The sequence below is a fragment of the Argopecten irradians genome, chromosome 13 (genome assembly GCF_041381155.1).
Source record: "Argopecten irradians isolate NY chromosome 13, Ai_NY, whole genome shotgun sequence".
Taxonomy (NCBI): domain Eukaryota; kingdom Metazoa; phylum Mollusca; class Bivalvia; order Pectinida; family Pectinidae; genus Argopecten; species Argopecten irradians.
In genome coordinates, this window is record NC_091146.1 from 1,282,278 (window position 1) to 1,302,874 (window position 20,597).

A 20,597-nucleotide genomic window follows, 5' to 3' on the forward strand; every position below is an offset into this window, starting at 1 on the left:
CTATTCCACAGATACCATAACCTGTTTGAAGTGATTCACTATGAGTTTGACTATTCCACAGATACCATAACCTGTTTGAAGTGATTCACTATGAGTTTGACTATTCCACAGATACCATAACCTGTTTGAAGTGATTCACTATGAGTTTGACTATTCCACAGATACCATAATCTGTTTGAAGTGATTCACTATGAGTTTGACTATTCCACAGATACCATAATCTGTTTGAAGTGATTCACTATGAGTTTGACTATTCCACAGATACCATAACCTGTTTGAAGTGATTCACTATGAGTTTGACTATTCCACAGATACCATAACCTGTTTGAAGTGATTCACTATGAGTTTGACTATTCCACAGATACCATAACCTGTTTGAAGTGATTCACTATGAGTTTGACTATTCCACAGATACCATAACCTGTTTGAAGTGATTCACTATGAGTTTGACTATTCCACAGATACCATAACCTGTTTGAAGTGATTCACTATGAGTTTGACTATTCCACAGATACCATAACCTGTTTGAAGTGATTCACTATGAGTTTACTATTCCACAGATACCATAATCTGTTTGAAGTGATTCACTATGAGTTTGACTATTCCACAGATACCATAACCTGTTTGAAGTGATTCACTATGAGTTTGACTATTCCACAGATACCATAACCTGTTTGAAGTGATTCACTATGAGTTTGACTATTCCACAGATACCATAATCTGTTTGAAGTGATTCACTATGAGTTTGACTATTCCACAGATACCATAATCTGTTTGAAGTGATTCACTATGAGTTTGACTATTCCACAGATACCATAACCTGTTTGAAGTGATTCACTATGAGTTTGACTATTCCACAGATACCATAACCTGTTTGAAGTGATTCACTATGAGTTTGACTATTCCACAGATACCATAATCTGTTTGAAGTGATTCACTATGAGTTTGACTATTCCACAGATACCATAACCTGTTTGAAGTGATTCACTATGAGTTTGACTATTCTACAGATACCATAACCTGTTTGAAGTGATTCACTATGAGTTGACTATTCTACAGATACCATAATCTGTTTGAAGTGATTCACTATGAGTGTACTATTCCACAGATACCATAACCTGTTTGAAGTGATTCACTATGAGTTTGACTATTCCACAGATACCATAACCTGTTTGAAGTGATTCACTATGAGTTTACTATTCCACAGATACCATAACCTGTTTGAAGTGATTCACTATGAGTTTGACTATTCCACAGATACCATAATCTGTTTGAAGTGATTCACTATGAGTTTGACTATTCCACAGATACCATAACCTGTTTGAAGTGATTCACTATGAGTTTGACTATTCCACAGATACCATAATCTGTTTGAAGTGATTCACTATGAGTTGACTATTCTACAGATACCATAACCTGTTTGAAGTGATTCACTATGAGTTTGACTATTCCACAGATACCATAATCTGTTTGAAGTGATTCACTATGAGTTTGACTATTCCACAGATACCATAACCTGTTTGAAGTGATTCACTATGAGTTTGACTATTCCACAGATACCATAATCTGTTTGAAGTGATTCACTATGAGTTTGACTATTCCACAGATACCATAACCTGTTTGAAGTGATTCACTATGAGTTTGACTATTCCACAGATACCATAACCTGTTTGAAGTGATTCACTATGAGTTTGACTATTCCACAGATACCATAACCTGTTTGAAGTGATTCACTATGAGTTTGACTATTCCACAGATACCATAACCTGTTTGAAGTGATTCACTATGAGTTTGACTATTCCACAGATACCATAACCTGTTTGAAGTGATTCACTATGAGTTTGACTATTCCACAGATACCATAATCTGTTTGAAGTGATTCACTATGAGTTTGACTATTCCACAGATACCATAATCTGTTTGAAGTGATTCACTATGAGTTTGACTATTCCACAGATACCATAACCTGTTTGAAGTGATTCACTATGAGTTTGACTATTCCACAGATACCATAACCTGTTTGAAGTGATTCACTATGAGTTTGACTATTCCACAGATACCATAACCTGTTTGAAGTGATTCACTATGAGTTTGACTATTCCACAGATACCATAACCTGTTTGAAGTGATTCACTATGAGTTTGACTATTCCACAGATACCATAACCTGTTTGAAGTGATTCACTATGAGTTTGACTATTCCACAGATACCATAACCTGTTTGAAGTGATTCACTATGAGTTTGACTATTCCACAGATACCATAATCTGTTTGAAGTGATTCACTATGAGTTTGACTATTCCACAGATACCATAACCTGTTTGAAGTGATTCACTATGAGTTTGACTATTCCACAGATACCATAACCTGTTTGAAGTGATTCACTATGAGTTTGACTATTCCACAGATACCATAATCTGTTTGAAGTGATTCACTATGAGTTACTATTCCACAGATACCAGTTTGAAGTGATTCACTATGAGTTTGACTATTCCACAGATACCATAACCTGTTTGAAGTGATTCACTATGAGTTTACTATTCCACAGATACCATAATCTGTTTGAAGTGATTCACTATGAGTTGACTATTCTACAGATACCATAACCTGTTTGAAGTGATTCACTATGAGTTTGACTATTCCACAGATACCATAACCTGTTTGAAGTGATTCACTATGAGTTTGACTATTCCACAGATACCATAACCTGTTTGAAGTGATTCACTATGAGTTTGACTATTCCACAGATACCATAACCTGTTTGAAGTGATTCACTATGAGTTTGACTATTCCACAGATACCATAACCTGTTTGAAGTGATTCACTATGAGTTTGACTATTCCACAGATACCATAACCTGTTTGAAGTGATTCACTATGAGTTTGACTATTCCACAGATACCATATAACCTGTTTGAAGTGATTCACTATGAGGTTGACTATTCCACAGATACCATAACCTGTTTGAAGTGATTCACTATGAGTTTGACTATTCCACAGATACCATAATCTGTTTGAAGTGATTCACTATGAGTTGACTATTCTACAGATACCATAACCTGTTTGAAGTGATTCACTATGAGTTGACTATTCTACAGATACCATAATCTGTTTGAAGTGATTCACTATGAGTTTGACTATTCCACAGATACCATAATCTGTTTGAAGTGATTCACTATGAGTTTACTATTCCACAGATACCATAACCTGTTTGAAGTGATTCACTATGAGTTTACTATTCCACAGATACCATAACCTGTTTGAAGTGATTCACTATGAGTTTGACTATTCCACAGATACCATAACCTGTTTGAAGTGATTCACTATGAGTTTGACTATTCCACAGATACCATAACCTGTTTGAAGTGATTCACTATGAGTTTGACTATTCCACAGATACCATAACCTGTTTGAAGTGATTCACTATGAGTTTGACTATTCCACAGATACCATAATCTGTTTGAAGTGATTCACTATGAGTTTACTATTCCACAGATACCATAATCTGTTTGAAGTGATTCACTATGAGTTTGACTATTCCACAGATACCATAACCTGTTTGAAGTGATTCACTATGAGTTTGACTATTCCACAGATACCATAATCTGTTTGAAGTGATTCACTATGAGTGTACTATTCCACAGATACCATAACCTGTTTGAAGTGATTCACTATGAGTTTGACTATTCCACAGATACCATAATCTGTTTGAAGTGATTCACTATGAGTTTGACTATTCCACAGATACCATAACCTGTTTGAAGTGATTCACTATGAGTTTGACTATTCCACAGATACCATAACCTGTTTGAAGTGATTCACTATGAGTTTGACTATTCCACAGATACCATAACCTGTTTGAAGTGATTCACTATGAGTTTGACTATTCCACAGATACCATAACCTGTTTGAAAGTGATTCACTATGAGTTTTACTATTCCACAGATACCATAACCTGTTTGAAGTGATTCACTATGAGTTTACTATTCCACAGATACCATAACCTGTTTGAAGTGATTCACTATGAGTTTGACTATTCCACAGATACCATAACCTGTTTGAAGTGATTCACTATGAGTTTACTATTCCACAGATACCATAACCTGTTTGAAGTGATTCACTATGAGTTTGACTATTCCACAGATACCATAATCTGTTTGAAGTGATTCACTATGAGTTTGACTATTCCACAGATACCATAACCTGTTTGAAGTGATTCACTATGAGTTTTACTATTCCACAGATACCATAACCTGTTTGAAGTGATTCACTATGAGTTTGACTATTCCACAGATACCATAACCTGTTTGAAGTGATTCACTATGAGTTTGACTATTCCACAGATACCATAACCTGTTTGAAGTGATTCACTATGAGTTTGACTATTCCACAGATACCATAACCTGTTTGAAGTGATTCACTATGAGTTTGACTATTCCACAGATACCATAACCTGTTTGAAGTGATTCACTATGAGTTTGACTATTCCACAGATACCATAATCTGTTTGAAGTGATTCACTATGAGTTTGACTATTCCACAGATACCATAATCTGTTTGAAGTGATTCACTATGAGTTTGACTATTCCACAGATACCATAACCTGTTTGAAGTGATTCACTATGAGTTTACTATTCCACAGATACCATAACCTGTTTGAAGTGATTCACTATGAGTTTGACTATTCCACAGATACCATAACCTGTTTGAAGTGATTCACTATGAGTTTACTATTCCACAGATACCATAACCTGTTTGAAGTGATTCACTATGAGTTTACTATTCCACAGATACCATAACCTGTTTGAAGTGATTCACTATGAGTTTGACTATTCCACAGATACCATAATCTGTTTGAAGTGATTCACTATGAGTTTGACTATTCCACAGATACCATAACCTGTTTGAAGTGATTCACTATGAGTTTACTATTCCACAGATACCATAATCTGTTTGAAGTGATTCACTATGAGTTTACTATTCCACAGATACCATAACCTGTTTGAAGTGATTCACTATGAGTTTGACTATTCCACAGATACCATAACTGTTTGAAGTGATTCACTATGAGTTTACTATTCCACAGATACCATAACCTGTTTGAAGTGATTCACTATGAGTTTGACTATTCCACAGATACCATAACCTGTTTGAAGTGATTCACTATGAGTGTACTATTCCACAGATACCATAACCTGTTTGAAGTGATTCACTATGAGTGTACTATTCCACAGATACCATAACCTGTTTGAAGTGATTCACTATGAGTTTGACTATTCCACAGATACCATAACCTGTTTGAAGTGATTCACTATGAGTTTGACTATTCCACAGATACCATAACCTGTTTGAAGTGATTCACTATGAGTTTGACTATTCCACAGATACCATAATCTGTTTGAAGTGATTCACTATGAGTTTGACTATTCCACAGATACCATAACCTGTTTGAAGTGATTTCACTATGAGAGATGAGAACTATTCGAGGTTTTGTTCCCACTCTTTACGAAGCTCTGTCATCTACTCTGGCCTCGGCTTTTGTACCTACGAAACTTTGAAAAAGTTGCACGCAGGTAAAATAAAAAATCATACAAATTCTAATGAACATTATAAGTTTTGTTAGATCTTACGGCTCTGTCATCTACTGGCTCGTATGTACCTAAAACTTTGAAAAGTGGCACCATAGTAATGGGATCAAATAGCAGACATTACCTATATATAGATCTTCTCCCTAGTCCATGGGATCAGATAGCAGACATTACCTATATATAGATCTTCTCCCTAGTCCATGGGATCAGATAGCAGACATTACCTATATATAGATCTTCTCCCTAGTCCATGGGATCAGATAGCAGACATTACCTATATATAGATCTTCTCCCTAGTCCATGGGATCAGATAGCAGACATTACCTATATATAGATCTTCTCCCTAGTCCATGGGATCAGATAGCAGACATTACCTATATATAGATCTTCTCCCTAGTCCATGGGATCAGATAGCAGACATTACCTATATATAGATCTTCTCCCTAGTCCATGGGATCAGATAGCAGACATTACCTATATATAGATCTTCTCCCTAGTCCATGGGATCAGATAGCAGACATTACCTATATATAGATCTTCTCCCTAGTCCATGGGATCAGATAGCAGACATTGACCTATATATAGATCTTCTCCCTAGTCCATGGGATCAGATAGCAGACATTACCTATATATAGATCTTCTCCCTAGTCCATGGGATCAGATAGCAGCATTACCTATATATAGATCTTCTCCTAGTCAGATCATTGCCTATATATAGATCTTCTCCCTAGTCCATGGGATCAGATAGCAGACATTACCTATATATAGATCTTCTCCCTAGTCCATGGGATCAGATAGCAGACATTACCTATGTATATATAGATCTTCTCCCTAGTCCATGGGATCAGATAGCAGACATTGTCTATATATAGATCTTCTCCCTAGTCCATGGGATCAGATAGCAGACATTACCTATATATAGATCTTCTCTCCTAGTCCATGGGATCAGATAGCAGACATTACCTATATATAGATCTTCTCTCTAGTCCATGGTATCAGATAGCAGACATTACCTATATATAGATCTTCTCTCTAGTCCATGGGATCAGATAGCAGACATTACCTATATATATAGATCTTCTCCCTAGTCCATGGGATCAGATAGCAGACATTACCTATATATAGATCTTCTCCCTAGTCCATGGGATCAGATAGCAGACATTACCTATATATAGATCTTCTCTCTAGTCCATGGGATCAGATAGCAGACATTACCTATATATAGATCTTCTCCCTAGTCCATGGGATCAGATAGCAGACATTACCTATATATAGATCTTCTCCCTAGTCCATGGGATCAGATAGCAGACATTACCTATATATAGATCTTCTCTCTAGTCCATGGGATCAGATAGCAGACATTGCCTATATATAGATCTTCTCCCTAGTCCATGGTATCAGATAGCAGACATTACCTATATATAGATCTTCTCTCTAGTCCATGGTATCAGATAGCAGACATTGTCTATATATAGATCTTCTCCCTAGTCCATGGTATCAGATAGCAGACATTACCTATATATAGATCTTCTCCCTAGTCCATGGGATCAGATAGCAGACATTACCTATATATAGATCTTCTCCCTAGTCCATGGGATCAGATAGCAGACATTACCTATATATAGATCTTCTCCCTAGTCCATGGTATCAGATAGCAGACATTAGCATTACATTACCTATATATAGATCTTCTCCCTAGTCCATGGGATCAGATAGCAGACATTACCTATATATAGATCTTCTCCCTAGTCCATGGTATCAGATAGCAGACATTACCTATATATAGATCTTCTCCCTAGTCCATGGGATCAGATAGCAGACATTACCTATATATAGATCTTCTCCCTAGTCCATGGGATCAGATAGCAGACATTACCTATATATAGATCTTCTCCCTAGTCCATGGGATCAGATAGCAGACATTACCTATATATAGATCTTCTCCCTAGTCCATGGGATCAGATAGCAGACATTACCTATATATAGATCTTCTCCCTAGTCCATGGGATCAGATAGCAGACATTACCTATATATAGATCTTCTCCCTAGTCCATGGGATCAGATAGCAGACATTACCTATATATATAGATCTTCTCCCTAGTCCATGGGATCAGATAGCAGACATTACCTATATATAGATCTTCTCCCTAGTCCATGGGATCAGATAGCAGACATTACCTATATATATAGATCTTCTCCCTAGTCCATGGGTATCAGATAGCAGACATTACCTATATATAGATCTTCTCCCTAGTCCATGGGATCAGATAGCAGACATTACCTATATATAGATCTTCTCCCTAGTCCATGGGATCAGATAGCAGACATTACCTATATATAGATCTTCTCCCTAGTCCATGGGATCAGATAGCAGACATTACCTATATATAGATCTTCTCCCTAGTCCATGGGATCAGATAGCAGACATTACCTATATATAGATCTTCTCCCTAGTCCATGGGATCAGATAGCAGACATTACCTATATATAGATCTTCTCCCTAGTCCATGGGATCAGATAGCAGACATTACCTATATATAGATCTTCTCTCTAGTCCATGGGATCAGATAGCAGACATTATCTATATATAGATCTTCTCTCTAGTCCATGGGATCAGATAGCAGACATTACCTATATATATAGATCTTCTCTCTAGTCCATGGGATCAGATAGCAGACATTACCTATATATAGATCTTCTCCTAGTCCATGGGATCAGATAGCAGACATTACCTATATATAGATCTTCTCCCTAGTCCATGGGATCAGATAGCAGACATTACCTATATATAGATCTTCTCCCTAGTCCATGGGATCAGATAGCAGACATTATCTATATATAGATCTTCTCCCTAGTCCATGGGATCAGATAGCAGACATTACCTATATATAGATCTTCTCTCTAGTCCATGGGATCAGATAGCAGACATTACCTATATATAGATCTTCTCCCTAGTCCATGGGATCAGATAGCAGACATTACCTATATATAGATCTTCTCCCCAGTCCATGGGATCAGATAGCAGACATTACTATATATAGATCTTCTCCCTAGTCCATGGGATCAGATTAGCAGACATTACCTATATATAGATCTTCTCCCTAGTCCATGGGATCAGATAGCAGACATTACCTATATATAGATCTTCTCCCTAGTCCATGGGATCAGATAGCAGACATTACCTATATATAGATCTTCTCCCTAGTCCATGGGATCAGATAGCAGACATTACCTATATATAGATCTTCTCCCTAGTCCATGGGATCAGATAGCAGACATTACTATATATAGATCTTCTCCCTAGTCCATGGGATCAGATAGCAGACATTATATATATAGATCTTCTCCCTAGTCCATGGGATCAGATAGCAGACATTACCTATATATAGATCTTCTCCCTAGTCCATGGGATCAGATAGCAGACATTACCTATATATAGATCTTCTCCCTAGTCCATGGGATCAGATAGCAGACATTACTATATATATCTTCTCCCTAGTCCATGGGATCAGATAGCAGACATTACCTATATATAGATCTTCTCCCCTAGTCCATGGGATCAGATAGCAGACATTACCTATATATAGATCTTCTCTAGTCCATGGATCAGATAGCAGACATTACCTATATATAGATCTTCTCCCTAGTCCATGGGATCAGATAGCAGACATTACCTATATATAGATCTTCTCCCTAGTCCATGGGATCAGATAGCAGACATTACCTATATATAGATCTTCTCCCTAGTCCATGGGATCAGATAGACATTAGAGTCCATGGGATCAGATAGCAGACATTACTATATATAGATCTTCTCCCTAGTCCATGGGATCAGATAGCAGACATTACCTATATATAGATCTTCTCCCTAGTCCATGGGATCAGATAGCAGACATTACTATATATATAGATCTTCTCCCTAGTCCATGGATCAGATAGCAGACATTACCTATATATAGATCTTCTCCCTAGTCCATGGGATACAGACATCAGATAGCAGACATTACCTATATATAGATCTTCTCCCTAGTCCATGGGATCAGATAGCAGACATTACCTATATATAGATCTTCTCCTAGTCCATGGGATCAGATAGCAGACATTTACTATATATATAGATCTTCTCCCTAGTCCATGGGATCAGATAGCAGACATTACCTATATATAGATCTTCTCCCTAGTCCATGGATCAGATAGCAGACATTACCTATATATAGATCTTCTCCCTAGTCCATGGGATCAGATAGCAGACATTACCTATATATAGATCTTCTCCCTATTCCATGGGATCAGATAGCAGACATTACCTATATACATGTATAGATCTTCTCCCTAGTCCATGGGATCAGATAGCAGACATTACTATATATATATATCTTCTCCCCAGTCCATGGGATCAGATAGCAGACATTACCTATATATAGATCTTCTCCCTAGTCCATGGGATCAGATAGCAGACATTACCTATATATATATCTTCTCCCTAGTCCATGGGATCAGATAGCAGACATTACCTATATATAGATCTTCTCCCTAGTCCATGGGATCAGATAGCAGACATTACCTATATATATATCTTCTCCCTAGTCCATGGGATCAGATAGCAGACATTACTATATATAGATCTTCTCCCTAGTCCATGGGATCAGATAGCAGACATTACCTATATATAGATCTTCTCCCTAGTCCATGAGATCAGATAGCAGACATTACCTATATATAGATCTTCTCCCTAGTCCATGGGATCAGATAGCAGACATTACCTATATATAGATCTTCTCCCTAGTCCATGGGATCAGATAGCAGACATTACCTATATATAGATCTTCTCCCTAGTCCATGGGATCAGATAGCAGACATTACCTATATATAGATCTTCTCCCTAGTCCATGGGATCAGATAGCAGACATTACCTATATATAGATCTTCTCCCTAGTCCATGGGATCAGATAGCAGACATTACCTATATATAGATCTTCTCCCTAGTCCATGGGATCAGATAGCAGACATTGTCTATATATAGATCTTCTCCCTAGTCCATGGGATCAGATAGCAGACATTACCTATATATAGATCTTCTCCCTAGTCCATGGGATCAGATAGCAGACATTACCTATATATAGATCTTCTCCTAGTCCATGGGATCAGATAGCAGACATTACCTATATATATAGATCTTCTCCCTAGTCCATGGGATCAGATAGCAGACATTACCTATATATAGATCTTCTCCCTAGTCCATGGGATCAGATAGCAGACATTACCTATATATAGATCTTCTCCCTAGTCCATGGGATCAGATAGCAGACATTACCTATATATAGATCTTCTCCCTAGTCCATGGGATCAGATAGCAGACATTACCTATATATAGATCTTCTCCCTAGTCCATGGTATCAGATAGCAGACATTACCTATATATAGATCTTCTCCCTAGTCCATGGGATCAGATAGCAGACATTACTATATATAGATCTTCTCCCTAGTCCATGGGATCAGATAGCAGACATTACTATATATAGATCTTCTCCCTAGTCCATGGGATCAGATAGGATAGCAGACATTACCTATATATAGATCTTCTCCCTAGTCCATGGGATCAGATAGCAGACATTACCTATATATAGATCTTCTCTCTAGTCCATGGGATCAGATAGCAGACATTACCTATATATAGATCTTCTCCCTAGTCCATGGGATCAGATAGCAGACATTACCTATATATAGATCTTCTCCCTAGTCCATGGGATCAGATAGCAGACATTACTATATATATAGATCTTCTCCCTAGTCCATGGGATCAGATAGCAGACATTACCTATATATAGATCTTCTCCCTAGTCATGGGATCAGGACATTACCTACTATATTAGATCAGATCCAGCAGATAGCAGACATTACCTATATATAGATCTTCTCCCTAGTCCATGGGATCAGATAGCAGACATTACCTATATATAGATCTTCTCCCTAGTCCATGGGATCAGATAGCAGACATTACCTATATATAGATCTTCTCCCTAGTCCATGGGATCAGATAGCAGACATTACCTATATATAGATCTTCTCCCTAGTCCATGGGATCAGATAGCAGACATTACCTATATATAGATCTTCTCCCTAGTCCATGGGATCAGATAGCAGACATTACTATATATAGATCTTCTCCCTAGTCCATGGGATCAGATAGCAGACATTACCTATATATAGATCTTCTCCCTAGTCCATGGGATCAGATAGACAGACATTACTTCTTATATATAGATCTTCTCTTCCTAGTCCATGGGATCAGATAGCAGACATTACCTATATATAGATCTTCTCCCTAGTCCATGGGATCAGATAGCAGACATTACCTATATATAGATCTTCTCCCTAGTCCATGGTATCAGATAGCAGACATTACCTATATATAGATCTTCTCCCTAGTCCATGGGATCAGATAGCAGACATTACTATATATAGATCTTCTCCCTAGTCCATGGGATCAGATAGCAGACATTACCTATATATAGATCTTCTCCCTAGTCCATGGTATCAGATAGCAGACATTATCTATATATAGATCTTCTCCCTAGTCCATGGGATCAGATAGCAGACATTATCATATATAGATCTTCTCCCTAGTCCATGGGATCAGATAGCAGACATTACCTATATATAGTACCAATAAATATTCATAGCGCCCTAATGGGCGCTATTCTATTGATCTGCCACCCTGATTGCATTTATATCTCCAATAAATGCAATGTAACAATCCTTTAATTGTCAAATATAAACATGAGGTCAATGTGTGGTGTGTTATCTCCAGGAAGTCTATTCATTGATCAAACTTCTTGCAGCACTTCCCCATCACAAGTGTTTACATTATACACAATGACTGAGTGTTTCATTCAAGCGACGTTTTATCCATACAAAATGTCACTACGAGTCCTACTGACCTGATACTGGGTTTGTCGCATGCCGGAAGAAAGGGCTACCATATTTGTTTAAATGAATGACTGACCTTCATTCAAGGGCCACCGCATTCTAACATATAATTTTAACAGCTCACCTGGCCCAAAAGGATATATATTTTGTATATATTTTGGCTCTGACCTCTCGGGGACAGGAGGGGCAGGGGCCCAATAAGGGAAATAGAGTTAAACCCTATAAATCGCTACTTGTCCTAAAGTTCTGCATGGATTGTAACCATAGATGGCCACAAATATCCTTGGGGGAAGGGGAACAGATCTTGTATAAATTTTGGCTCTCATCCCCCGGGGGCAGGAGGTGCGGGGCCCAATAGGGGAAATAAAGATAAATCCTATAAATCGCTACTTGTCCTAGAGTTCTGCATGGATTGTAACCAAATTTGGCCAGAAACATCCTTGGAGGAAGGGGAACAGAAGTTGTATAAATTTTGGCTCTGACCTCCTGGGGGCAGGAGGGGCGGGACCCAACAAGGGAAATAGAGGTAAATCCTTTAAATCACTACTTGTCCTAGAGTTCTGCATGGATTATAACCAAATTTGGCCACAAACATCCTTGGGGGAAGGGGAACAGAGTTTGTATAAATTTTGGCTCTGACCCCCTAGGAGCAGGAGTGGCAGGGCCTAATAGGGGAAATAGAGTTGAACCCTTTGAATTACTACTAGACGTTCTGCATGGATTGAAACCAAATTTGGCCAGAAACATCCTTGGGGGAAGGAGAATAGATTTTCCCTAAATTTTTGCTCCAACTCCCCAGGGGCAGAAGGCTAGGGTAGCACGCAATAGGGGAAATTGAGATAGTCCTTTAAATCGCTACTAGCTAGTCATTGAGTTCTGCTTGGATTGTAACCAAATTTGGCCCAGAAACATCCTTGGGGGAAGGGTAACAGAATTTGTATAAATTTTGGCTTTGACTCCCTGGAGCAGGATGAGTGGGGCTTAATACAAGATTTAAAGTTAAATGTTAACATTCCTTCAGAAAAGAAACAATGAACCTGTATTCAGAACATTACTTGGCATTAAAAACCAGGTGAGCGATACAGGCCCTCTGGGCCTCTTGTTATAACCCGCAACAAAGTTACTAGGGGTGGGGGGAGGGTATACTGGAATCAAGTTGTTGTCTGTCAGTCCATCTGTCCGTCCTTCAGTCTGTCCATCTGTCTATCTGTTTGTTTACACACATTATCAGGCGAACTCCTAAACTACATGAGAGCTTTTGATAAAATTTGATACACAGACCCCTGACAATGTCCCCTATTAATGGAGTTATTACTAAATTTGTGGGGGGTATTCTAGCCAGCTAGCCAGAGTTGTAGTTTTTGTTAATTATTAAGCACGCAGATCGCTTATTGGGTTGATAACGCTATTGTGATTTCCTCCCAAATATCCTTAACTCCTAACATAAGATTTCCAACCCATATGATTTCCTACATTCTCTAACATATTGTGATTTCTGCAGTTATTATATCCTAACATATCAGTGATTCCTCAAATATCCTATAATCCTAACATTATATTTCCATATATTCTATATTCCTAACATATCATGAAGGATTTCCGCATACTATCTTAATAATCCTAACATATCAGGATTTCCCCAAATAACCTATATTCCTAACATACAGGATTTCCCCATATATCTTATAAATCCAGAACATATCAGGATTTCCCCAAATATCCCATAACCCTAACAGATCCAGGATTTCCCCATATGATTATCCCTATAATCCTAAAATATGTATTTCCCCATAATCCTATAATCGCTAACAATCAGGTAAACATATCAGGATTTCCCCATATATCCTATAATCCTAACATATCAGGAGTTTCCCCATCATCCCTATAATCCTACCATATTATGATATCCCATATATCTTATAAAGTAAAAAAGTAAAAAAAAAAAAAATAAAAAGAACATACAAAAAAAAAATGGGGGTCTAAAACAAAGCTATATCAAGATTTCCCATATATTCTATATTCCTAACATATCAGGATTTCCCCATATATCTTATAATCCTAACATATCAGGATTTCCCCAAATATCCTATATTCCTAACATATTGTGATTTCCCCAGTTATCCTATATTCCATACATATCATGTTTTCCCAAAATATCCTAAAATCCTAACATATCATGATTTCCCCATATATCCTATAATCCTAACATATCATGATTTCCCCATATATCCTATAATCCTAACATATCAAGATTTCCCCATATATCCTATATATCCAACATATCAGAGTTTTCCCCATGATGTCCTATAATCCTAACATATCAGGATTTCCCCAAATATCCTATAATCCTAACATATCAGGATTTCCCCATATATCTTATAATCCTAACATATCAGGATTTCCACGTATATCTTATAATCCTTACATATCAGGATTTCCCCAAATATCCTATAATCCCTAACATATCAGGATTTCGCCAAATATCCTATAATCCTAACATATCAGGATTTCCCCATATATCTTATAATCCTAAACATATCAAGATTTCCCTAAATATCCTATAATCCTAACATATCATGATTTCCCCCAAATATCCTATAATCCTAACATATCAGGATTTCCCCATATATCCTATAATCCTAACATATCAGGATTTTCCCCAAATATCCTATATTCCTAACATATCATGATTTCCCCCAAATATCCTATATTCCTAACATATCATGATTTTCCCATATATCCTATAATCCTAACATATCAGGATTTCTCCATATATCCTATAATCCTAACATATTAAGATTTCCCCAAATATATCCTATAACCCTAACATATCAGGATTTTCCCCCATATATCCTATAATCCTAACATATCAGGATTTACCCCATATATCTTTATAATCCTAACATATCAAGATTTCCCCATATATCCTATAATCCTTACATAATCAGGATTTCCCCATATATCTTATAATCCTAACATATCAGGATTTCCCCATATATCCTATAATCCTTACATATCAGGATTTCCCCATATATCTTAAAATCCTAACATATCCGGATTTCCCCATAATATTCAATATTCCATTAACATATCAGGATTTCCCCAAATATCCTATATTTCCTAAACTATATCAGGATTTCGCCATATATCCTAGTAAATCCTAACATATCAAGGGATCTTCGCCTATATATCCTATATTTCCTAAGATTATCAGGATTTACGCCAGTAAATTTTCCAATAAGCCTAACATAACAGATTTTCCCTCAAATATACCTATATTGCCTCCAAACATAATCATGATTTTCCCCATAATATCCTATATTCCTAACATATCATGACTTCCCCAAATATCCAATAGTTCCTAACATATCATTGAATTTCGCAAAATATCCTATACTTCCCATAACAAATCAGGATTTTCGCACAAATAACCTATATTCCTAACATATCAGGATTTTCCGCACATATAGTCCTATAATCCAAACCTATCAGGATTCTTCGCCATATATCCTATTAATCCTAACATATCAGGATATCCCCAAATATCCTAATATTCCTATACATAATCAGGATTTTGATTTTCCGCCAAAGATATCCTATATTCCTAACATATCAAGATTTCCCCCAAATATCCTATATTCTAACATAAATCAGGATTCCCCATAATCCTATATGTCCTAACATATCAGGATTTCGCCATATATCCTATAATCCTAACATATCAGGATTTCCCCATATATCCTATAATCCTAACATATCAGGATTTCCCATATATCCTATAACATCCTATATTCACTAAATATCAGGATTTCCCCAAATATCCTATATTCCTAACATATCATGATTTCCCCAAATATCCTATATTCCTAACATATCATGATTTCCCCATATATCCTATAATCCTAACATATCAGGATTTCTCCATATATCCTATAATCCTAACATATCAGGATTTCCCCAAATATCCTATATTCCTAACATATCAGGATTTCGCCATATATCCTATAATCCTAACATATCAGGATTTCGCCATATATCCTATAATCCTAACATATCAGGATTTCCCCAAATATCCTATAATCCTAACATATCAGGATTTCCCCAAATATCCTATATTCCTAACATATCAGGATTTCCCCAAATATCCTATAATCCTAACATATCAGGATTTCCCCATATATCCTATAATCCTAACATATCAGGATTTCCCCAAATATCCTATAATCCTAACATATCAGGATTTCCCCATATATCCTATAATCCTAACATATCAGGATTTCCCCATATATCCTATAATCCTAACATATCAGGATTTCCCCAAATATCCTATAATCCTAACATATCAGGATTTCCCCATATATCCTATAATCCTAACATATCAGGATTTCCCCATATATCCTATAATCCTAACATATCAGGATTTCCCCATATATCCTATAATCCTAACATATCAGGATTTCCCCATATATCCTATAATCCTAACATATCAGGATTTCCCCATATATCCTATAATCCTAACATATCATGATTTCCCCATATATCCTATAATCCTAACATATCAGGATTTCCCCATATATCCTATAATCCTAACATATCAGGATTTCCCCATATATCCTATAATCCTAACATATCAGGATTTCCCCAAATATCCTATATTCCTAACATATCATGATTTCCCCATATATCCTATAATCCTAACATATCAGGATTTCTCCATATATCCTATAATCCTAACATATTATGATTTCGCCAAATATCCTATAATCCTAACATATCAGGATTTCTCCATATATCCTATAATCCTAACATATCAGGATTTCCCCATATATCCTATAATCCTAACATATCAGGATTTCCCCAAATATCCTATAATCCTAACATATCAGGATTTCCCCATATATCCTAGCCTATAATCCTAACATATCAGGATTTCGCCATATATTCTATATTCCTAACATATTATGATATCTTTGTATTCCATATGATACAGAATACAATAAAGGAAAGGACCTGACCTTGGCTGAACGTCTTTGTTTTGGTGCCTGTGCCGGCCTCCTTAGTCAGTCAGCTTCCTACCCACTGGACATCATCCGGAGGAGAATGCAAACTGCAGGTAAACTGATACTCTAACGAATCACAGGTAAACTGATACCTCCAGAGACCTGAGTGGTTCAATTGGACCTCCAGAGGCCTGAGTGGTGGGTTCAAATGGACCTCCAGAGGCCTGAGTGATGGTTTCAAATGGACCTGCAGAGTCCTGAGTGATGGGTCAAATGGACCTCAAGAGACCTCAGTGGTGGGTTCAAATGGACCTCCAGAGACCGGAGTGGTGGGTTCAAATGGACCTCCAGAGGCCTGAGTGGTGGGTTCAAATGGACCTCCAGAGACCTGAGTGGTGGGTTCAAATGGACCTCCAGAGGCCTGAGTGGTGGGTTCAAATGGACCTCCAGAGGCCTGAATGGTGGGTTCAAATGGACCTCCAGAGGCCTGAGTGGTGGGTTCAATTGGACCTCCAGAGGCCTGAGTGGTGTGTTCAAATGGACCTCTGTAGGCCTGAGTGGTGGGTGCCATTTGACCTCCAGAGACCTAAGTGGTTCAATTGGACCTCCAGAGGCCTGAGTGGTGGGTTCAAATGGACCTCCAGAGGCCTGAGTGGTTCAATTGGACCTCCAGAGGCCTGAGTGGTGGGTTCAAATGGACCTCCAGAGGCCTGAGTGATGGTTTCAAATGGACCTGCAGAGTCCTGAGTGATGGGTCAAATGGACCTCAATAGACCATCCGTGGTGGGTACAAATGGACCTCCAGAGACGCGGAGTGTGGGTTCAAAAGGACCTCCATAGGCCTGAAGTGGTGGGTTCAATTGGACCTCCAGAGGCCTGAGTGGTGGGTATCAAATGGACCTCCAGAGGCCTTGGAGTGATGGGTTTTCAAATGGTACAGCCAGAGTCCTGAGTGATGGGATCATATGGACCATCATGAGACTCTCAAGTTTGGGGCGGTTCGCAAAAATGGGCCTCCAGACGGCCTGAGTAGTGGTAGTCAAAATGGACCTCCAGAGGCCTGAGTGGTGGGTTCAATTTGACCTGCCAAAGGTCAGAAGTAGTGGGTTTCAAATGGACCTGCAGAGGCCTGAGTGTTGAGGGTCAAATGGTGACCTACAGATGTCGCTGAGTGGTTGTTTTCAAAATGGACCTCCAGAGGCCTGAGTAGTGGGTTCAAATGTGACCTCCCGAGGCCTGAATGGAGGGGTTCAAATGGACCTGTAGAGGCCTGAAGTGTTGGGTTCAAAATGGACCTGCAGAGGCCCTGAGTGTTGGGTTCAAATGGACCCTCCATAAGTCCTGGAGTGGTGGGTTCAAAATGTACCTCCAAGAATGGACCTGAGCCTGAGTGGTGGTTCAAAGGGGACTCCTCCAGGGGCCAGAGAGATCCTGAAAGGTGGGTTCAAATGGACCTCCTGGAGGCCTGAGTGGTTTGTTCAATTTGATCTCCAAAGGTCAGATGTGTTTGGTTCAATTTTAACCTCATAGCCGTGAAAAAACGGTGAGTTGATATCGTTCATATCATTTTACAGTTTATTGTAAAACAGGAGTCAGGCCATTCTCATGACTACTGAGATGTGAGACGTTCATTACGCACACCTTTTACAGTTACTAGCGTAATGTCTTTGTGCTTGTTCAGGTAGTAAATGCGAGTCCCTTGCCCTGACTAACGTGAGCAGTGTGTGAGACGTGTTCTAAACTCACTTTTCTACAGTTATATGTAATGTTTGTGTTGGACGAGGCAGGTAAACGGCCATTCCCATGGAACTACCTCGAGCGTGAGTGAGACGTTTCATACTCACTTTTTACAGTTATATGTAATGTTTTGTGTGTCCATGACAGGACGTTCATACTCACTTTTAACTGTTATATGTAATGTTGTGTTGGTCGGCTTTATAAACCCATTCCCATGACTACCTGAGCGTGAGTGAGACGTTCATACTCACTTTTACAGTTATATGTAATGTTTGTGTTGACAGGAGTAACCGGCATTCCCATGACTACCGTAGGAGCGTGAGTGAGACGTTCAGAATCAAATCCTGAAGCGAGGAAGGCTTCAGGGGGGGGGGGGGGGCTTCAGAACGTGGGCTGTATAAGGGGCCTGAGCATTAACTGGGTCAAAGGTCCCACATCGCGTCGGTGTCAGTTTACGCTACGTTTGATGTCACAACACTATGGTTACGACGGCGGAAACTGTTCCACATAGACGAGTTAGATGGAGATTAAGGACTTATCAGTATTTAGGAATGAAATTAAATTGAATTTTTTTATATTTAGTTTTATATATTAAAGTGTGTATTCATGTAAAGTGTAAATGGACGTACATTTGGCAGCATGATGTGAGTACTGAAGGGTGTAGGTCCCTTTGTATCATACATTGTACAGCAGGCACGTGTACCAATGGTATATATAATGTCCATTGTATATTACAGCACGTGTACCAATGGTATATATAATGTCCATTGTATATTACAGCACGTGTACCAATGGTATATATAATGTCCATTGTATATTACAGCACGTGTACCAATGGTATATATAATGTCCATTGTATATTACAGCACGTGTACCAATGGTATATATAATGTCCATTGTATATTACAGCACGTGTACCAATGGTATATATAATGTCCATTGTATATTACAGCACGTACCAATGTATTACCAATGGTATATAACAGTTAATGATTCCATTGTATATTACTTGCACAGATGTACCAATGGTATATATAATGTCCATTGTATATTACATTACGGTACCACGTGTACCAATGGTATATATATAATGTCCATTGTATATTACAGCAGGTGTACCAATGGTATATATAATGTCCATTGTATATTACAGCAGGTGTACCAATGGTATATATAATGTCCATTGTATATTACAGTACGTATGTACCAATGGTATATATTAAATATATATGCACGTGTTCCATTGTATATTACAGCACTTGTTCCAATGGTATATATAATGTCCATACAGCACGTGTATATAAAATATATATTACAACACGTGTACCAATGGTATATTATAAT

General features: G+C 37.9%; 1 pseudogene; it reads left to right on the plus strand.

Annotated features, from left to right (window-relative positions):
• The window catches only part of LOC138306578 (mitochondrial coenzyme A transporter SLC25A42-like), a 32,534-nt pseudogene extending 12,332 nt beyond the window's left edge, over positions 1–20,202 (plus strand).
• Positions 20,203–20,597: the final 395 nt, after the last annotated feature.